The sequence below is a fragment of the Gorilla gorilla genome, chromosome 1, assembly GCF_029281585.2.
Source record: "Gorilla gorilla gorilla isolate KB3781 chromosome 1, NHGRI_mGorGor1-v2.1_pri, whole genome shotgun sequence".
Lineage (NCBI taxonomy): Eukaryota > Metazoa > Chordata > Mammalia > Primates > Hominidae > Gorilla > Gorilla gorilla.
The window spans coordinates 7,780,890-7,801,062 of NC_073224.2; the positions used below are offsets into that span (position 1 = coordinate 7,780,890).

Sequence of the window (20,173 nt, forward strand, 5' to 3'; positions counted from 1 at the left end):
AATTTGGTAGATTAAAATAAGTCAATTCAATCTATCCTAGGATTTTTGTTTTTCACTGACTTGACTGAACCTTTTAACAAATTGAAAACTTTTTTGTTAAGAATCTAGCCCAAGTTCTTGAGCTTTATAAATACATAAAACGTATGAGCTAACTTTAAATAACCAAATAGCTACTTTTGAAGAGAGCTGAATATCATGTCTTTCCACACTTTATTATTAATGGTATTTTTAGTGCAGTGACAATTTTATTATAAATGCTGAGACACAGTCACAATACTAAAAGAAAGATTCCAGTTATGAATCTGGATTGTTTTCCAAATACTGAAATTGGTACTCATATGAGGGAACTAGGACTATTCTCGGAATGATCAGTTTATTCCAGTGAATAATAATCATATGTGGATAAACGTCATGGAACATAAGCATGGTTGTTAAATGAGCCCAAAGCTATCAAGGGGGACTCATTTTGCTGTTCTACCTCAAATTAATGGAACACACTATTGTCTTCCTATTCACAAATACAGACACAGTGTGTTTAATAATAAGCAGATAGTCCAGCACTTTGTATGAGAATTGCATCTGGTCCCAGGTGAAACCTTACTTTTTGTCAAAATTTGTCTGATTTCACTGTTGCCAAGATGCCTTTGAACGAACTTGGGGCTTCATTACTGTCCAGAATGCCAGGGAGAGCTAAGTTAGAAACCCAAAGGATATTATAACAAGTTCTTCTCCTGGGATCCCAACTGCAGGTGCCAGCGCTTGTCGTTTCCTCTATTTAATTAAAACTTTTTAACTGGTATATTGTAGCACTCTAACAAGTCCCCTGGCACACCCAGAGCAGAGGTTTAACTGGCAGGGATCCAAGCTCCAGGAAGTTGCCAAGTAAAGAAAACAAAGCTGCTTTCAAATCCCTCTTCCCGGGTCTTTTGTATTCTGTGAGAGACTATTTAAACCATTGCTCAGCCCCTGTGCCTTTCACATACCCCTATTATAATTTTTAAGAACTCTCACTGGGAGGCCAAGTGAGTGTCAAATGAGAGAAACTAGACTACCTCAAGAGAGTATCTCTGGGAACTGTATCTATCAGAATAAAGCAATCACATTTTGAGTTAAAGTTGTTGGGTAATAACCGATGCTTTTTCTTTGTTCCCCCACCACAAAGTTGTCTTGTTGTTGCTGTTTTTCATATATCATCAGAATATTGGAGGGTGGAAGGAGAGGTCAGAGTATTTAACTCTACTTCTTCCTGCCAGCCTATGGTCTGGCAATTGCCCTCTTCCTTTGCCTAAGTTCACAGCTACCATTGTCAGTCAATAAAACCACTCTTTCTTCTTACGCATTCAGATTTCATCTTGTTAATTCTATTATGTGACATTATTGCTTGTTGGATCTCTTAACCTTAATAACCATGTGTAAATAGTTCTTTCATTAAAATCTCTTCTCAACTCCTTTGCACAGGCCATCTGTTTTCTACCAGCTCCCAATTAATTCTCCAATAGAGACCCTAAGAACCTCACAAAACAACACATCAAAATGGGTTCTTGAATTGGTTTGCTCGCCTTTATAACTTTATAATAACTTTAGACTGATAAGCCTAGATTAATTTGGAAGGATACAGAGTTACATTACCAATTGAATATGTGACCATCCAAGTTCTCTTGTGCTACAGGAAAGACATGGATTGGGAGGAGTGTGATCCTGAGAAATGGGTTGCAGACAGTTGTATAAACAAAGACAAGAGTGGCAACTTTGAAACTGAAAACACTGAACATTACTTTTGGGTGTAAGAATTTCATACCCCCCACCCTGATTTGAGACAATCAGCAACTCTATACGTAAGTCTTTTCGTTGGCTTCAACTGGGTAAGTTATTCGCATGTTTGCCAGCATCTTTCACTTCCTCTAGAGCATAGGAGATTGAGATCCAGCTTCGCAGAGAAGGAGAAGTAGAGAACATGCACTGAGGAATATGGCTCATGTACTAAGAGAGCTGTAGGTCTTGACATTTTTCTTGGCATAAGTCCGAGGAACAACTATGGATGTGCATTCTATGGCTTTTAGACAAAAGAAGATGTAATATAGGACTAAATATGGTAATATTCATTACCATGGGTATACTCCTGAAGCATTTATAACTTAATATGTTGGTTTAAGTGTCTGGAAAGAGCATTCATAGTCTTCTATGTTGACTAATTGAAAGCTGGACTTAAAGGAGGCCTATAGTAAATAAGTATGAGATGCTAGAACTTCTGTGTCAAAGTGTAGCAAGATGAATACTAAGGCTTAGTGAGATGGGTATTTATTATGGTCACTCCACCCAACTACTTGTTATCTGTACTTATGGGAGGGCCCAAAGGCCACTGTTGTTGTTGCCTATATTTTAAATCATATTAATTTTTTTTTATTTTTAAGCAGAGCACCAGGATCCTAGAAAAGCTTGTGGCTGTCCTCAGTAGTCCATAAATAACAGTGAGGAATTACACATTGATTCCATTGGCCTCTCTGATATCAAAGAGTTTTAGACATGTTGAAGGGGCATAAAAATCAGAGATAAGGTAGACATATCTCTGGCAGATGGTGAGCTCAGTTTCTGTGTATTCCAAACTTTCATCAAGTTCTGAGAAGCATGCCTGCTCCACCTGACCCAGTCATGACAAACTAAATACATCCCTGCATTCTGGGATAGCTCAATGAACAGCCGCTCTAACACCAGCTGCCATGCACCTTGACATTGCTCCCCTCCAGCCAAAGCTTATAAACGACAAGTGACACAGAGAAACGAGGGCTGTTTTCTGTCTTTATGCAAGTAAATACAGCATATACTCCTGGTAAAGTTAAAATCATACCTTCTCCTTTTAAGCCTTTTGGTTGAAGGTTTACAAAAACATGACAACTTTTGGAAATCAGATCTCTAATCCAGATAACTGAAAGAAAAAGAAAGGAAAATGTATAAAAAATAATATTGTCCGTAATACTGTCGATTCAAAACTTTACCTCAAAATTCTTTTCACTCAAGAAGTAATGCTTATTAACTGTTCTTACTGGGAAGAAACTTGCTCAGGAGAAGCAAATATTCCAGAGAACAGAAATTTAGTCCAAATTTTTTTTTTTTTTTTTTTTTTTGAGACGGAGTCTTGCTCTGTCGTCCAGGCTGGAGTGCAGTGGCGCAATCTCAGCTCACTGCAAGCTCCGCCTCCCGGGTTCACGCCATTCTCCTGCCTCAGCCTCCTGAGTAGCTGGGACTACAGGCGCCCGCCACCACGCCTGGCTATTTTTTGTATTTTTAGTAGAGACGGGGTTTCACCCTGTTAGCCAGGATGGTCTCGATCTCCTGACTTCGTGATCCGCCCGCCTCGGCCTCCCAAAGTGCTGGGATTACAGGCATGAGTCACCGCGCCCAGCCCGTCCAAAAATATTTTTTAATGGAAAGATCAAAGATTTTTTCTTAAATAATTACAAATAGATAAAAATACACATTTTTAACATAATTTAAATTTTAATGATGAATCAGGATAATTAACATAAACAAACCATTCTTTCCATTTCTAAAGTATATCACTCATAACAGAGCTTTCTCTGAGACCTCTACAGATATTAGAAAACAAAAAAAGTGGTGGAATAATTTAGTTTTTAGGACATTTAACATATTAATATGTATAGCAACTTTCTTGGAAAGGATTATACTAAATAGTATTTCCCACATTTTAGCAGCTTTTTTTTAATTTATTTTCAAAGATCATCCTGTAGGAAGGCATTACTAGATGTATACTTCGGAATACACTGCCACAGAGGTGGCTATTTAAAAAGGGGAGTAATGTGGAAGAAAGGGACAAATGAGGCTTCCCATCTCTGAGCTGCTTTGGTCTATAACTTCCCTGAAATGACTTTCCAGAAAAAGACCTTGATGTCTGCTTTCCTTTGGAGATTTTTCCGTTTCACATAAAGGCAGGGTACCACATGTGTCACTGTGATGCACAGGAGCAGGCAATCGAGTGCCTTTTTTGAAAACTATGGTCAATAAGCCAGATCAGCCTTCTCCCCATCAGTGTCCATTCCTGTGTGTTCCTATGGGCTGACCTCTTACAGGTCAACAGTCTGCAGAACATGACTCAAAATCTCACCTGAAGGACCACCTTTCTAACCTACACTTCCTTGACAGGGTGTAAAGGACAACCTTCACCATTCCAAAAATTCTACATTTCCAACTACCACCCAACTCACACTAATCCCCTCCAAGGTTGGCTTCCCTTCCAATACTTATCTCTCATCTCTATTCTGTAGCTCATTTAATAGTATCACCATCTACCTAGGCACTTCAGCTGGAAAGCATGGGGAAAATGTCGGTCTGTCTCTCTCTCTCAGTCACATGTGCCATTAACCTCTAGGCCCCAGCATGTCCATCCTCCAATCTCCCTCAAATCTAACTTGCTCTTCTCCATTTCCAATCATACTAACTCTCAACATCTCCTGGCTTTATAACAATTTCCCATCTGGCCTCCTTGCTTTCTGTACATCATCTTCATTCTAGCTTCACTTCTGAATCACACATCTGAGCACGCTGCTACAGTTCTCACTTTTTTTTTTTTTTTTTTTTGAGATGGAGTCTTGCTCTATCACCAGGCTGGAGTGCAGTGGTGCAATCTTGGCTCACTGCAACCTCCATTTCCTAGGTTCAAGCAATTCTCCTGCCTCAGCCTCCCAAGTAGCTGGGATTACAGGTGTCTGCTACCACGCCCAGCTAGTTTTTGTATTTTTAGTAGAGACAGGGTTTCACCATGTTGGCCAGGATTGTCTTGATCTCCTGACCTCATGATCCACCTGCCTTGGCCTCCCAAAGTGCTGGGATTACAGGCATAAGCCACCGCTCCTGGCCAGTTCTCATTTTCATGTACATATTCCCACTCAATTTTAAAGCAAGCCTCTTAGAACTAGTTGATGCCTTGCACCGGTGCTTCACAAACATGGATAAGAAGATTCATATGAGGACTGTTGCTCACAACAAAAATTTACAAACGACCCAAATTATGTGACATAATCAAGTGGAATAATAGGCAGCAAGGAAAAACAAATTAAACTGTACACACAGTTGGATATTAATAACACACTACTGAGTGAAATAAGCTAGCTCCAAGTTGCTCTATCCAGAATAATAAGCTTCTTATGAATTTCATAAATGACTAAAAGTAAATAGAATATTGTTTAGGTGCTATATTTAGGCTACACATACATGTGAACATATATACACAAACAACACATATACATACATACATAAATATATAAATACATGCACACTGACAAAACTATGAAAACTACAAAAAAGGCAACAGAACAATCAGCACAAAGAGGTAAGAGAGACAGGCATACAGGCTGCAGAGAAAATGTGCAGAGGTAAATACGGACAATGTTGTTATTCTCTGGTTGGGTGATATCATCATATATGACCATGCTATTGTTTAGCTAATTAATTATTAAAAGAAAGCCATGCATGAGCTAAGAATTATATGTCCAATTCAGTATAGCTAAGGTATAGTGAAAGGAAGGGAGGCAGGAAGAGGGTGAGAAAAGAAGTTTCCACGTTTAAAAGAGGATTTGAGGCCGGACATGGTGGTTCATGCCTGTAATCCCAGCACTTTGGGAGGCCGAGGCAGGTGGATGACCTGTGGTCAGGAGTACGAGACCAGCCTGGCCAACGTGGTGAAATCCCATCTCTACTAAAAATACAAAATTAGCCAGGCGTGCTGGCAGGCGCCTGTAATCCCAGGTACTCGGGAGGCTGAGGCAGAAGAATCGCTTGAACCCTGAAAGCAGAGGTTGCAGTGAGCCGAGATCACGCCATTGCACTCCAGCCTGAGCAACAAGAGCAAAACTCCGTCTCAAAAAAAAAAAAAAAAGAAAAAAGAAAAAACAAACAAACAAAAAAAGAGGACTTGAAGAAGACCCAGAGCAAAACCATGTTAATGGAAACCAGCTATGTGGGTCTGACAGTCAATGCTTTTGGTAAACTGTAATCTGTGGCCTATCTACAGGGAAGTGATTCTCCAAAAGAGCATTCAAGCAGCACAGATCACCCCAGCAGTGCTATCTGCTCCCTCCTCCTGAGCTTGCCAAGATTTGGGGGTTTTGCTTAGGCTTCCCCATTCCTGGATCCTAAAGCACTCCAAGCAAAGTAATGTTGGTACTGTTTATCCCTACATGCAATGTGCCATATGAAATCTTGAGAAAGTTGCCCATGTCAGTCTATTTTGTTTTTTAAAAAGGATGATTATAAAATAAAGTGAACATCTGAATCTCTGGCCAAGTGAACCTCAGCCTCCCTTATAAACCTCAATATGCTCATCTTCATTTACTACGAAGCAACAACTCTTCAAATTCTTAAGCAAATCATACAATATTAATTGCAATCTGGATCTCCCTACATGTCTTTCATTGATCAACTGTCAAGGACATTAAGGAGATTCTCAAGACTCCTCAAAAGTTGGGGGCGTGTGTGTAAGGGGAGAGATTTGTGACCAACTAAAATGCAGGAAAGTTAAATAACATTTCCAACTTCCTGGTTTGAGGCACAAACACATTTGGTGTTGAAGGAAAAGGATCAGGAAGAAACAAAACTATAATTTATAGCTTCAGTATGGTCATGGGACAGGAAATAATGTGTAGCACTTACAAATTCCATGTCCAAGCCAGGAAAAGCAAAACAGAAACAAGGACCAAGAGGGTGGTAGTTAACCTAGAAAGACTGAGGACTAAGGAAGTCCCTACTGCTGACCGAGCCCATACCAAGCAAAACCAGCAAGTGACAAGCAGCTCTCAACCCCTTTGGCTTCCTGCCTACCCTGAGATATTCTTCCCAATAATTCAAATCTAAAAGGTTTTCAGCAGCATGGGAATTAAAAAAGAAAAGAAAAACCCACCTCTGTGAAAGAGTGGCTTATATACAGGTGATCGTTTTGGATGGCACACCTTAGCATTACTAAGTTAATGCATCAGAAAGGTCACAAACCCATCCTCTGTAAATCGGGACAGAACCATGCCCTCTACTTGTTTTCTGCCCGAGCTTCATTCTTGACTTCTGAAGTCAATTTTAATGGTTTAAGCCCTTCCTCTCTGTTTCCAAGAGTTTTGTTTAACTTTCTTTTATCCCCCACTCACACCCTGACAGATTATGGTATGAAATAACAAAAAGTCCATAGACTTTGAAATCAGATAGACCTGGGTTTAAATCAGATAGACCTGATGCTTCATCTCTGAATCTTATCTGTAAGCTTCTGCAAAATGGACTAGTAATAACTACTCCTGAAGTTCTTCTGAGTGTTAAATGAGATAATGTATGGAAACATATCATGTCTGTTGTAGTAGATATGCTACAGTGACACAGCACACCTACTCCAGGACAAATCATTCACGTCTCGGATAGTATCTGGAACAGTTAGCTGCTTAACTGCAATCATCTTCTCAATACATTTACCAAAATACAGAAAAGTGCCATGCATCAGTTACTTGTGAAAATTCTATCTCCAGTCCTGATCTCTCTCCCTTGAGTTAGAGCCCTGGATTTGTGGCTACTTAGTGAATATTACTATCTACTAGTGACTTTAGAATTGGCTAGAATTCATTTTATGCCATTGCTATTAGAAATATGAAAGCAGACCTCAACACATGAATTCATTTGGCCTTTGTTATATATACATAGACAGGATAGGAAGTAGGACTTAGGTCACCCACCTCTCTATTTCCTGCATTTCTCTAAGTGCTTCTTGATGTCTCTCCACCAGCTGGACCATATAGAAAAGCAAATTTATCACCACACTTCCTCCAAAATTAGCTCCCCCTCTGGACTTATTTCTGTTAATTGAACCTTAATTTTCCTGGTCTGATTCAGGACTTGCAATGTCCTTGGCAAGATTTTCTGCCTTCTTCTACACCCATCCACCAGTCCCTGCATCCATTTGTTACCAAACTACCATAATTTCGTCTTTTACAAAGTCTGCTGTCTATCCTTTCCTTTTAGTTTCACCTTGACAGCACACTCTAGAACCTCATTACCTCACACCAGGACAAAGGGGTCCTACCTGGACGCCCTTCCACCTGCCCATCTAATCCCAAACACTCTACGCACACTGCCACTTTCACCATCCCATATCCACGCTTCGCAGAGACACCTGCAAAAACACTTCCAATGCAAGACTCAGCCACAACTGAGCCTCAGAGTGTGACATCTAGGGGACACTTTGACAAAGAACCACAGGAGAAACCAAAGAGGTGGGTAAAGAACCAGGAGAGAAGACTCCAGAGAAAGGTCAAGACCCGGGGGCAGGCACCAAAAAAAGAGATGAGAACGGCAAACTTTGCCCTTTCGCAGCCTAAAGTCCTCCAAGTAAATGTCAGAAGCCAGCAAATGCCTTGGGGGGCTGATACGGAGCCCTGACTCATCTCTGGAGGAGCAGAAGAGGTTAATCAGAAATCTGTGCAAGTAGAACAAGGGGTCGGAAGACTGATCTAGCTACACGGGAGGCCAAGGTGACGCTGAGGGACTCACTCACAGATGCTGAGGGCTCAGCAGGGTCTGCACGGGGTCTAAGGAACGCAGCACCGAAGCCATTCTGCGTTGCTCAAGCACTCCGCGGACACGCGCTCGGCTCTCACATCCTGGAGATGTTCATTATCCCGGGAAGATGTTTATCAGAAGAGAATTTCAAAAAGAATAAGTAACTTTTTAGTAAATGTCCTCAATTAAACCCCCGCCTTAAGGCAACTGTTGAACTTTCCCCAATGTTGGAGGATACATGTGATGACATGAAATGTTCCTATTTTCCAAAGTTTTCATCTAGCAAGTCGTTCATGTACGGTTTAGCACCGTTAATATAAGTTCACTCCTCAAAGTAATAGGTTCTGTGACACAAGATTCTTGGTCCTAAATTTCTGATTCAAAAATGGGAAAACATTCCAAGATATAAAAGCTATTCACCAGTATTCCAATTAAATGTATAACATAATAGAACAATATGAGTAATCATTGAGTCACCTTTTCCAGATGTCTCACAGAAAACCTCCTCTGACTATAATGCCCATGGAAAATCATCTTAATTCCAGAAAGCGGGGGCTGACGGGACACACTGTTGAGAGGGTGAGTCACGGAAAATCACGAATGGTGGCAGGCGCCCCGCCTCAGTTCCCCTCAGGAGAGGGCACCCGCCAGTGCGGACCGCGAAGGGGCGTCCAGGACAAGGGCGGTTGGGCTCCGCGGCCCCAGCGTCCGCCCAGCGCGCCCTCCCGCGCGGCCTCGTCCCAGCCTGGCCCAGGTTCCGAGTCCCCAGTCGCGGGCGTCGTGAGGCTCGAGCGAACCCCCAACACCCGCGCCTCGCCAGCGCCACCCCGCCGCTCTGCGAGGTTCCCGGCGGCCCGACGGCGGGATCCTCAGGACGCAGGCGCGCGCCTCTGCCGCAGCCAGGGGAGGAGCGCGGCGGCAGCAGCGACCAGTAACCGTTAGTGGAGCAGCCCCGCCCCCACGGCCGCCAGGCCCGCTCCTCCCACTCCGCCTCCTGAGCTGGAAGCTGAGAGAACCCAGGGCCCGGGCTCCAACTTCCAAGCCTGTCGCAGAGCCTGGCAAGCTCTGCGTGACCTTGTTGGTTCTTCTTCCCGCCTGGCCTCTGCTCTAGTTCCTCAACATCCTTCCTGCTCATAGGGAAGGTCTCACCCCAAAGTGGCCCTGGGATTCCGTCTTGCATATTTTCGTGTGTGTGTGTGTGTGTGTGTGTGTGTGTGTGTGAGTGAGTGTTTACAAACTGAACTGATTTACTCCCACCTCTTTAGACCTCCTTTAGAAAGGAGAACGCAGACTGGGTGGCTGTGAGCAGCACTTACCGTTCTCCATGGCCTTGGTAGGGCCTCTTGAGCCCTGCTTGCTTCTTCACACAGAAAGGAAACTAAAGAGCTTTCTTGACAACCAGTAACTCTGCCAAGTATATTTGTGTTTTCACACAGGATTTTAATTTCTACCACTGTGGGAGGCACTAGGTTCATGTTTGGAAAAGTTAGTCCCCATGCTGTCTCTGAAATTGTATCCACAAAGACAGTTGTTCATTTTAAGTGGCAATTAGGATGGTGAGGAATTCAAAACCGTGCCTAACAATAAGAACAGTAATAATAATAACACTAGCCATTAATTGAGCTTTTAGTAGGAATCAAACATTCTTATTTAATCTTCAGTGCTTTATAAACACTATCTTATTGAATCTTCACTGACATCCCATGAGACATTTTTATTCCTGTTTCACAGGGGTCTGTTGGGTGCACAGGAATCATGTCTTTCAAAGAGCACCAAGTGCAGAGGCCATGGCAAGGACCCTGGACTCAAGTGGAAAGAAGAGGAGCAAACGTGTTCCCAAGCCCATGTTGAGACATCACCATTCCAAGGACACCCAGAAATAGCTGAGGAGGAATTTAAGGAGACAAGAGAAACATGGGATTAAGATCTTGTCAAGCAAGTGAAGATTTCGAGACATGGAGCTATGCATGTGAATATGCCTGGACATTCATGAACTTATTTACACTCATGAACTCCTGAAACCTAAGAGAAGTTGAAAAATTGCAAATCTACTTGCTCCTTCTCCGCACCCAGGCTCCACTTCTAAGTTATTGCCAACTGCTCATGGCTGAAAGCCCACATCCACTTCCATCCTTCATCAGCCACATCAGGCTGCTAGTTTTCTTGGCCCTCCAACTGCCCACCTACTCTTCCCTGCCTGGGTTGGTTTTCAGACACTTGGACTTCACTGATCTGCCTGTTCTTCTGAACAGTGGACTCTGCTCTCCCATCTGAATTTTTGATACTCCCATTGTGTTATCATCAAAAATATATATTTGGGCCAGATGCAGTGGCTCACACCTGTAATTGTAACAGTTTGGGAAGCTGATGCTGGAGGAACCCTTGATGCCAGGAATTTAAGACCAGCCTGGACAACAAAGGGAGACCCCATCTCTACAAAAAATGAAAAAAAAAAATTACCCGGGTATGAGTGCATGCACCTTAGTCCCAGCTACTTGGGAGGCTGAAGCAGGAGGATCGCTTGAGCTCTGGCATGACCCTGTCTCAAAAGTTAGGGTCAAAATGTTTATCTATTTGGTCTTTGCCCTTGATTCCTGGCAAAAAGGCACCTGAAATTCTTGGAATTTCCTGAGTGATAGGAGTTTCTTTCATTATTCATAAATAGCCCCTTTGGATCTTACCTGAGTTAATGCTAAGAGGTGACTCTAGATGGCCCTTACATAGCTTCTAGATGGGAGCTGGTGGCCAGGGCAACCAACCACATGAATAGAGGGGCTGAACTCTCAGCCCTACCCCCTGATCTGCAGGGAGGGGACAAGGGCTGGAGACTGAGTCCAATCACCACCAACTGCCATCAATCATGCCTATGTAATGAAACTTCAGTAAAACCCCTGAAACAACGAGGCTGAGCTTCCAGGATGGTGAATACATTGAGGTGCTAGTGCCCCCAGAGAAGACAGGGAACCTCCATCCCCACCCCACCCCTTACCCTGTACATCTCTTCCATTTGGCTGCTGTTAAACTGTATCCTTTAAGATAAACTGTGACTGTAAGTAAAGCGCTTTCCTGAGGAATGAGCCATTCTAGAAAATTCTCAAACCTGGGGACAGGAGTGGTGGAGTCATAGTTTGAAACAAACTACCAACCCTCACATTTTTAGTGAGCTAGGCAGAAGCGTAAATAGCCTGAGGACCCCATTTCTGGCCTGCATCTGAAGTGGAGGTGGTCTTGGGGAACTGAGCCCTTAACCCCTGGGGTCAGCGCTAACTCCGGCTAGTGTCAGAACTGGACAGAATTGTTGGACACTGAGCTGGAATAAGAGAATTAGGGTACTGGTTATTGTTGGAATAATAACATAACACCTGTAGTAATCATGCTGTTAATATTTTTCTTAAATAGATCCAACATTCCGCTGCTGCCAGGTGTTGAGGAAATGCACACACCCTCATGAGAGAGATATAAACCGTCACAGAGCATCAGGTAAGCCCCTCCCACACCCTCCCATGCCAGCCGGAGCCACCATTGTCTCTTGCCAGGATTGTTCCAACAGCCCACAATGGTCCTTCCCAGTTCTTCCTTTGACCTTCTACAGGGCAGCTAGAAGGGCACTGTAAAATAATCAGTCAGATCACATCACTCCTCACAGCCCTGCAGTGGGCCCCTGTTTCCTCCATGGTGATCTGCTACTCAGCTGCCTCTTCACCTGCGTGTTCCACTTCCCTGGCCCTCACTCACTCCCCTCCAGCTATGCCAGTCTCTTCCTCATTCTTGGAACATGCCAGGCAGCTTTTACCTAGGGACTTTGCACATGTTTCTCTGTCTGGAACATTCTTCCACTAAATAGCTTAGGACCAATTCCCTTACTTCCTCTAAGCTTTTGCCTAAATTTCAGCTACTGCACAATGTCCACCCTGAAAATGCTATTTAAGACTATGGCATTCTCTAGATTCCTCCTCTTTGGACATCTCTGAAAAAAAAGGCATCTATAAGTCCTTGGGACAGACACTTGGGTGAAGGGGCGGCTGTGGGCACAGCTTCAGCAGACTTAAACGTCCCTGCCTGACAGCTCTGAAGAGAGCAGCGGATCTCCCAGCACAGCCTTCAAGCTCTGATAAGGGACACACTGCCTCCTCAAGTGGGTCCCTCTCCCCTGTGCATTCTGACTGGGAGACACCTCCCCGTAGGGGCTGACAGACACCTCATACAGGAGAGCTCCGGCTGCCATCTGGTGGGTGCCCCTCTGGGACAAAGCTTCCAGAGGAAGGAACAGGCAGCAGTCTTTGCTGTTCTTCAGCCTCCACTGGTGATAGCCAGGCAAACAGGGTCTGGAGTGGACCTCCAACAAGCTCCAACAGACCTGCAGCAGAGGGGCCTGACTGTTAGAAGGAAAACTAACGAACGGAAAGGAAGTGTATCAACATCAACAAAAAGGGCATCCACTCAGAGACTCCATCTGAAGGTTACCAACATCAAAGACCAAAGGTAGATAAATCAATGAAGATGGGGAGAAACCAGCACAAAAAGGCTGAAAGTTCTAAAAACCAGAAAACCTCTTCTCCTGCAAAGGATCACAACTCCTCACCAGCAAGGGAACAAAACTGGTTGGAGAATGAGTGATGAATTGACAGAAGTAGTCTTCAGAAGTAGGTAATAACAAACTCCTCCGAGCTAAAGGAGCATGTTCTAACCCAATTCGACGAAGCTAAGAACCTTGAAAAAAGGCTAGATGAATTGCTAACTAGAATAACCAGTTTAGAAAAGAACATAAATGACCTGATGGAGCTGAAAAACACAGCATGAGAACTTCGTGAAGCATACACCAGTATCAATAGCCAAATCGATCAAGAGGAAGAAATAATATCAGAGATTGAAGATGAACTCAATGAAATAAAGCAAAAAGAAAAGATTAGAGAAAAAAGAGTGAAAAGAAATGCACAAAGCCTGCAAGAAATATGGGACTATGTGAAAAGACCAAATCCATGTTTGATTGGTGTTTCTGAAAGTGATGAGGAGAATGGAACCAAGTTGGAAAACACTCTTCAGGATATTATCCAGGAGAACTTCCCCAACCTAGCAAGACAGGCCAACATTCAAATTCAGGAAATACAGAGAACACCACAAAGACACTCCTCGAAAAGAGCAACTCCAAGACACATAATCATTACATTCACCAAGGTTGAAATGAAGGAAAACATGTTAAGGGCAGCCAGAGAAAAAGGTCAAGTTACCCACAAAGGGAAGCCCATTAGACTAACAGCAGATCTCTCTGCAGAAACCCTATGAGCCAGAAGAGAGTAGGGGCCAATATTCAACATTCTTAAAGAAAAGAATTTTCTACCCAGAATTTCATATCCAGCCAAACTAAGCTTCATAAGCAAAGGAGAAATAAAATCCTTTACAGACAAGCAAATGCTGAGAGGTTTTGTCACCACCAGGCCTGCCTTACAAGAGCTCCTGAAGGAAGCACTAAACATGGAAAGGAACAACTGGTACCAGCCACTGCAAAATCATGCCAAAATGTAAAGACCATCGACACTATGAAAAAACTGCATCAACTAACGGGCAAAATAACCAGCTAGCATCATAATGGCAGATCGAATTCACACATAACAATATTAACCTTAAATGTAAATGGGCTAAATGCCCCAATTAAAAGACACAGACTGGCAAATTGGATAAAGAGTCAAGACCCATCAGTGTGCTGTATTCAGGAGACCCATCTCATGTGCAAAGACACACATAGGCTCAAAATAAAGGGATGGAGGAATGTTTACCAAGCAAATGGAAAGCAAAAAAAAACAAAAAACAAAAAACAAAAAAACAGGAGTTGAAATCCTAATCTCTAACAAAACAGACTTTAAACCAACAAAGGTCAAAAGAGACAAAGAAGGGCATCATGTAATGGTAAAGGGATCAATGCAACAATAAGAACTAACTATCCTAAATATATATGCACCCAATATAGGAGCACCCAGATTCATAAAGCAAGTTCTTAGAGACCTACAAAGAGACTTAGACTCCCACACTGTAATAGTGGGAGACTTTAATACCCCACTGTCAATATTAGACAGATCAATGAGACAGAAAATTAACAAGCATATCCAGAACTTGATCTCAGCGCTGGACCAAGCAGACTTAATAGAAATCTACAGAACTCTACACCCCAAATCAACAGAATATACATTCTTCTCAGCACCACATAGCACTTATTCTAAAATCGACCACATAATTGGAAGTAAAACACTCTTCAGCAACTGAGAAAGATCAAAAATCACAACAAACAGTCTCTCAGACCACAAATTAGAACTCGATATTAAGAAACTCACTCAAAACCACATAACTACATGGAAACTGAACAACCTATGCCTGAATGACTACTGGGTAAATAATGAAATGAAGGCAGATGTTCTTTGAGACCAATGAGAACAAAGACACAATGTACCAGAATATCTGGGACACATTTAAAGCAGTGTGTAGAGGAAAATTTATAGCACTAAATGCCCACAAGAGAAAGCAGGAAAGATCTAAAATCGACACCCTAACATCACAATTAAAAGAACTAGAGAAGCAAGAGCAAACAAATTCAAAAGCTAGCAGAAGACAAGAAATAACTAAAGTCAGAGCAGAACTGAAGGAGATAGAGACACAAAAAAGCCTTCAAAAAATCAATGAATCCAGGAGCTGGGTTTTTGAAAAGATCAACGACATAAATAGACCACTAGCCAGACTAATAAGAAAAAAGAGAAGAATCAAATACACACAAAAAATGATAAAAGTGTTATCACCACTGATCCCACAGAAATACAAACTACCATCAGAGAATACTATAAACACCTCTATGTAAATACACTAGAAAATCTAGAAGAAATGGATAAATTCCTGGACACATACACCCTCCCAAGACTAAACCAGGAAGAAGTCAAATCCCTGAATAGACCAATAACAAGTTCTGAAATTGAGGCAGTAATTAATAGCCTACTAACTAAAAAAGTCCAGGACCAGATGGATACACAGCCGAATTCTACCAGAGGTACAAAGAGGAGGTGGTACCATTCCTTCTGAAACTATTGCAAACAATAGAAAAAGAGGGAATCCTCCCTAACTCATTTTACGAGGCCAGCATCATCCTGATACCAAAACCTGGCAGAGACACAACAAAAAAAGAAAATTTCAGGCCAATATCCCTGATGAACATCGATGTGAAAATCCTCAATAAAATACTGGCAAGCTGAATCCAGCAGCACATCAAAAAGTTTATCCACCATGATCAAGTCAGCTTCATCCCTAGTATGCAAGGCTGGTTCAACATATGCAAATCAATAAACGTAATCCATCACATCATCAGAACCAATGACGAAAACCACCTGATTATCTCAATAGATGGAGAAAAGGCCTTCAACAAAATTCAACAATTCATGCTGAAAACTCTCAATAAACGACATATTGATGGAACATATCTCAAAATAATAAGAGCTATTAATGAAAAACTCACAGCCAATATCATACTGAATGGGCAAAAACTGGAAGCATTCCCTTTGAAAACAGGCACAAAACAAGGATGCCCTCTCTCTCCACACCTATTCAACATAGTAGTGGAAGTTCTGGCCAGGGCAATCAGGCAAGAAAAAGAAATAAAAGGTATTCAATTAGGAAAAGAGGAATTTAAATTGTCTCTGTTTGCAGATGATACGATTGTATATTTAGAAAACTCCATCGTCTCAGCCCAAAATCTCCTTAAGTTTGATAAGCAACTTCAGCAAAATCTCAGGATACAAAATCAATGTGCAAAAATCACAAGCATTCTTATACACCAATAACAGACAAACAGAGAGCCAAATCATGAGTGAACTCCCATTTACAACTGCTACAAAGAGAAAAAAATACCTAGGAACACAACTTACAAGGGATGCGAAGGACCTCTTCAAGGAGAACTACAAACCACTGCTCAAGGAAATAAGAGAGGACACAAACAAATGGAAAAACATTCCATGCTCATAGATAGGAAAAATCAAGATCATGAAAATGGCCATACTTCCCAAAGTAATTTATAGATCCAATGCTATCCCCATCAAGCTGCCACTGACTTTCTTCACAGAATTTGAAGAAAAAAAAAACTACCTTAAATTTCACATGGAACCAAAAAAGAGCCCACATAGCCAAGACAATCCTATGCAAAAAGAACAAAGCTGGAGGCATCATGCTACCTGACTTCAAACTATACTACAAGGCTACAGTAACCAAAACAGCATGGTACTGGTACCAAAACAGGCATACAGACCAATGGAACAAAACAGAGCCCTCAGAAATAACACCACACATCAACAACTACCCGATCTTTGACAAACCTGACAAGAACAAGCAATGGGGAAAGGATTCCATATTTAACAAATGGTGTTGGGACAACTGGCTAGATATATGCAGAAAGCTGAAACTGGATTCCTTCCTTACACCTTATACAAAAAAATAACTCTAGATGGATTAAAGACTTAAACATAAGACCTAAAACCATAAAAACCCTAGAAGAAAACCTAGGCGATACCATTCAGGACATAGGCATGGGCAAAGACTTCATGACTAATACACCAAAAGCAATGACAACAAAAGCCAAAATTGACAAATGGGATCTAATTAAACTAAAGAGTTTCTGCACAGCAAATGAAACTATCATCAGAGTGAACAGGCAACCTACAGAATGGGAGAAAACTTTTGCAATCTATCCATCTGACCAAGGGCAAATATCTCAACTCTACAAAGAACTTAAACAAATTTACAAGAAAAAAAACAACCCCATCAAAAAGTGCACCAAAGATATGAACAGACACTTCTCAAAAGAAGACATTTATGCAGCCAACAAACGTATGAAAAAAAAGCTCATCATCACTGGTCATTAGAGAAATGCAAATCAAAACCACAATGAGATACCATCTCATGCCAGTTAGAATGGTGATAATTAAAAAGTGAGGAAACAATAGATGCTGGAGAGGATGTGGAGAAACAGGAATGCCTTTACACTGTTAGTGGGGTGTAAATTAATTCAACCATTATGGAAGACAGTGTCGTGATTCCTCAAGGATCTAGAACCAGAAATACCATTTGACCCAGCATTCCCATTACTGGGTACATACCCAAAGGATTTATATTCTTTATTCTACTATATACTTCATAGCTTTTTTATTTACTTCATAGCTCTTTGCACTTTTATTTCATTAATATCCTTATATGACTATTTTGCCTTCTTCTACCAGAAAGTAAGTTCCATGAAAGCAGAGGAATTTATTTTTATATTAACAACAGTATCAATCAGTCCTTAAAGTACCAGTGCTGCAGAATATATAGAGCATTTATTCGATACATGCAAGTGATGAATAAATAAATGCATAGTTCAAATTAATTGAAAGTGTTTATGTGGACTCACAGTGTAAATTTTAAGGTTTGCTGAGGACACAGATCATCTCTGTTTGTTATATCTCCCTAGGTATTGACTACAACGAACAGTTACCAGTGTTTTTAAAAGTATACTGATCTATACTAAGATTATTTTAGTCATAAAAATCCACAATGGGATAAAATGTAAGTTTTTTCTGCGGGGGGAGGACAATCTCTACTTATATGTGTTTTAGTCTCTGCTCAAATACATTACCAAAAAGCAGTTCCATGCATGCCATCTAAACTAGAAACTGAGGGGAAGAGTAAGATGGCCAAATAAAGGGCTCTACTAATTTTCTCCGCTGCCTCCACCAGTTTCACATCTATACAAAACAAACCACCTTTATAAGAACCAAAATCAAGTGAGCACCCACAATACCTGGTTTTAACCTCACATTAATAAAAGAGACACTGAAGAAGGTAGGAAAGAAAGTCTTAAATCCCTGATATTTACTCTCTCCAGTCCCTTGGCAGTGGCCATGTGGTGCGAAGAGAGAATCTGTGTGCTGTAAGAAGGATAGCACAGCAATTGTGAGACGTTATATTGAACTCAGTGCTGTCCTGACACAGCAGAAAGCAAAACTGGACTGAACTCAGCTAACACCTTTCCACAAAGGAAGCAGATAAATCAGCCCTAGCTAGAAGGGAATAACAGATGCCAGCTGTTGGAACTTGAGTTCTGGCAAATGTCGCCATGGTAGGCTAAAGTGCTCTGGGATCCTATAAAAACTTGTAAGGCAGTATAGACTGCAAAGACTGCAACTCCTAGGTGGGTCCTAGTGCTGAACTGGGCTCAGAACCAGGGAACTTGGAGGGCATATGACATACTGAGACATCATCTGGGGTGGCCAAGGGAGTGCTTACATCACCCCCCCAACCTTAGGCTGCACAGCTCATGGCTCCAAAACAGACTGCTTCCTTCTGCTTGTGGATTGAAGAGAGTAAAGAGAACTCTGTCTTACATCTTGGATACCACCTCAGTCACAGTAAGATAGGCCATCAGTCAGAGCCGTGAGGCCCCCTTTCCAGGCCCTAGTTCCAAAATGACAATTCTAGACACACCCTAGGCCAGAAGGAAACCTGCTGCCTTGAAGGAAATTACCCAGTCCTGGCAGGATTCATCACCTGCTAACTAAAGAGCCCTTGGACCCTGAATAACTAGGAGAAATACCCAGGTAGTATCCCGTGGCCCTTCAGTGAGACTCTGAGACTGGCTACCTTCAGGTGAAACTCGGCACCATCCCAGCTATAGGGGCTATGGAGAAAAACCCTTTCTACTTGAGAAAAGCAGAGGGAAAAGTAAAGGGGACTTTGTCACCGGTTTAGCCACAGGGGGCTAGAGAACCAAGCAGGTCCTTGGGGTATTTGAGTCCAGGCTTTGGCTCTTTGATGGCATTTCTGGATCTATCCTGGGCCAAACGAGAGTCCACTGCCCTGAAAAATGAGTCCTATCCTAGGCAGCATTTACCGCGAGGTAACTAAAAAGCCCTTTGGCCTTAAGGAAATACTTTCAGTATCCTGGAATACTCCCTGTGGGCCATGGTGGTAGTGGTCACAGATTGAGGCTACTCTGCCTGTGGAAAATGGGGGGAAGAGGGGATAGAACTGCATCTCGTGGTTTGAATGCCAGCAAAGCCACAGTACAATAGAACACCAGGTAGACTTCTAAGGACTTTACTCTAGTCCCTGGCTACTGAATGGCACCTCTGGACTTGGCAGGGGCCTGTGGGAAGTCTGTGCCCTGAAGGGAAGGACACAGGCGTGGCTGGCTTTCTCACCTGCTGGTTATAGAGCCCCAAGGCCTTGAGAAAACATTGGAAGTAGCCAGGTAGTGTTTATAGCAGGCCATGAGCCAGGCTCAGTCCTGTGCTGGTTTCAGGTCTGATCGAGAGCACTCTGATGCTCGTGGCCACAGTGGTGCTTGTGTCGCCCCATTCCTAGCTCCAGGTGGTTCAGAGTAGAGAGAGAGAGAGAGAGACTTCATTTGTTTGAGAGAAAGTAAGCGAAGAAAACATGAGTCTCTTTCTGGTAATCCAGTGATTTATTCCGGATATCATTTAAGACCATCAAGGTGGTATCTCTATGAGTCTACAAGAACCACGGGATTACTGGCCTTGGGTGCCCCCTAAAGCCAATACAGCTTAGATCACAACACCTAAGTCTTTTTTAATACCTGGAAAGCCTTCCCAAAAAGGATGGGTAC

At 42.3% G+C, this 20,173-nt stretch overlaps 2 long non-coding RNA genes across 2 annotated transcripts in view; one reads left to right on the top strand and one right to left on the bottom strand.

Moving 5' to 3' along the window:
* Positions 1–2,776: 2,776 nt before the first annotated feature.
* Positions 2,777–9,340, bottom strand: LOC115931209 (uncharacterized). Its single transcript, XR_004067743.3, has 3 exons — positions 9,022–9,340; positions 8,540–8,645; positions 2,777–2,923 (listed from the first exon to the last, which is right to left on the bottom strand). It is a non-coding gene; the product is annotated as an uncharacterized lncRNA (long non-coding RNA).
* LOC134758613 (uncharacterized) overlaps positions 8,065–20,173 on the top strand; it is a 78,154-nt gene continuing 66,045 nt past the window's right edge. Inside the window, exons 1-2 of the long non-coding RNA XR_010133997.1 lie at positions 8,065–8,258; positions 11,944–12,024. This is a non-coding gene — a long non-coding RNA (uncharacterized lncRNA). The remainder of the gene's footprint in view (positions 8,259–11,943; positions 12,025–20,173) is intronic.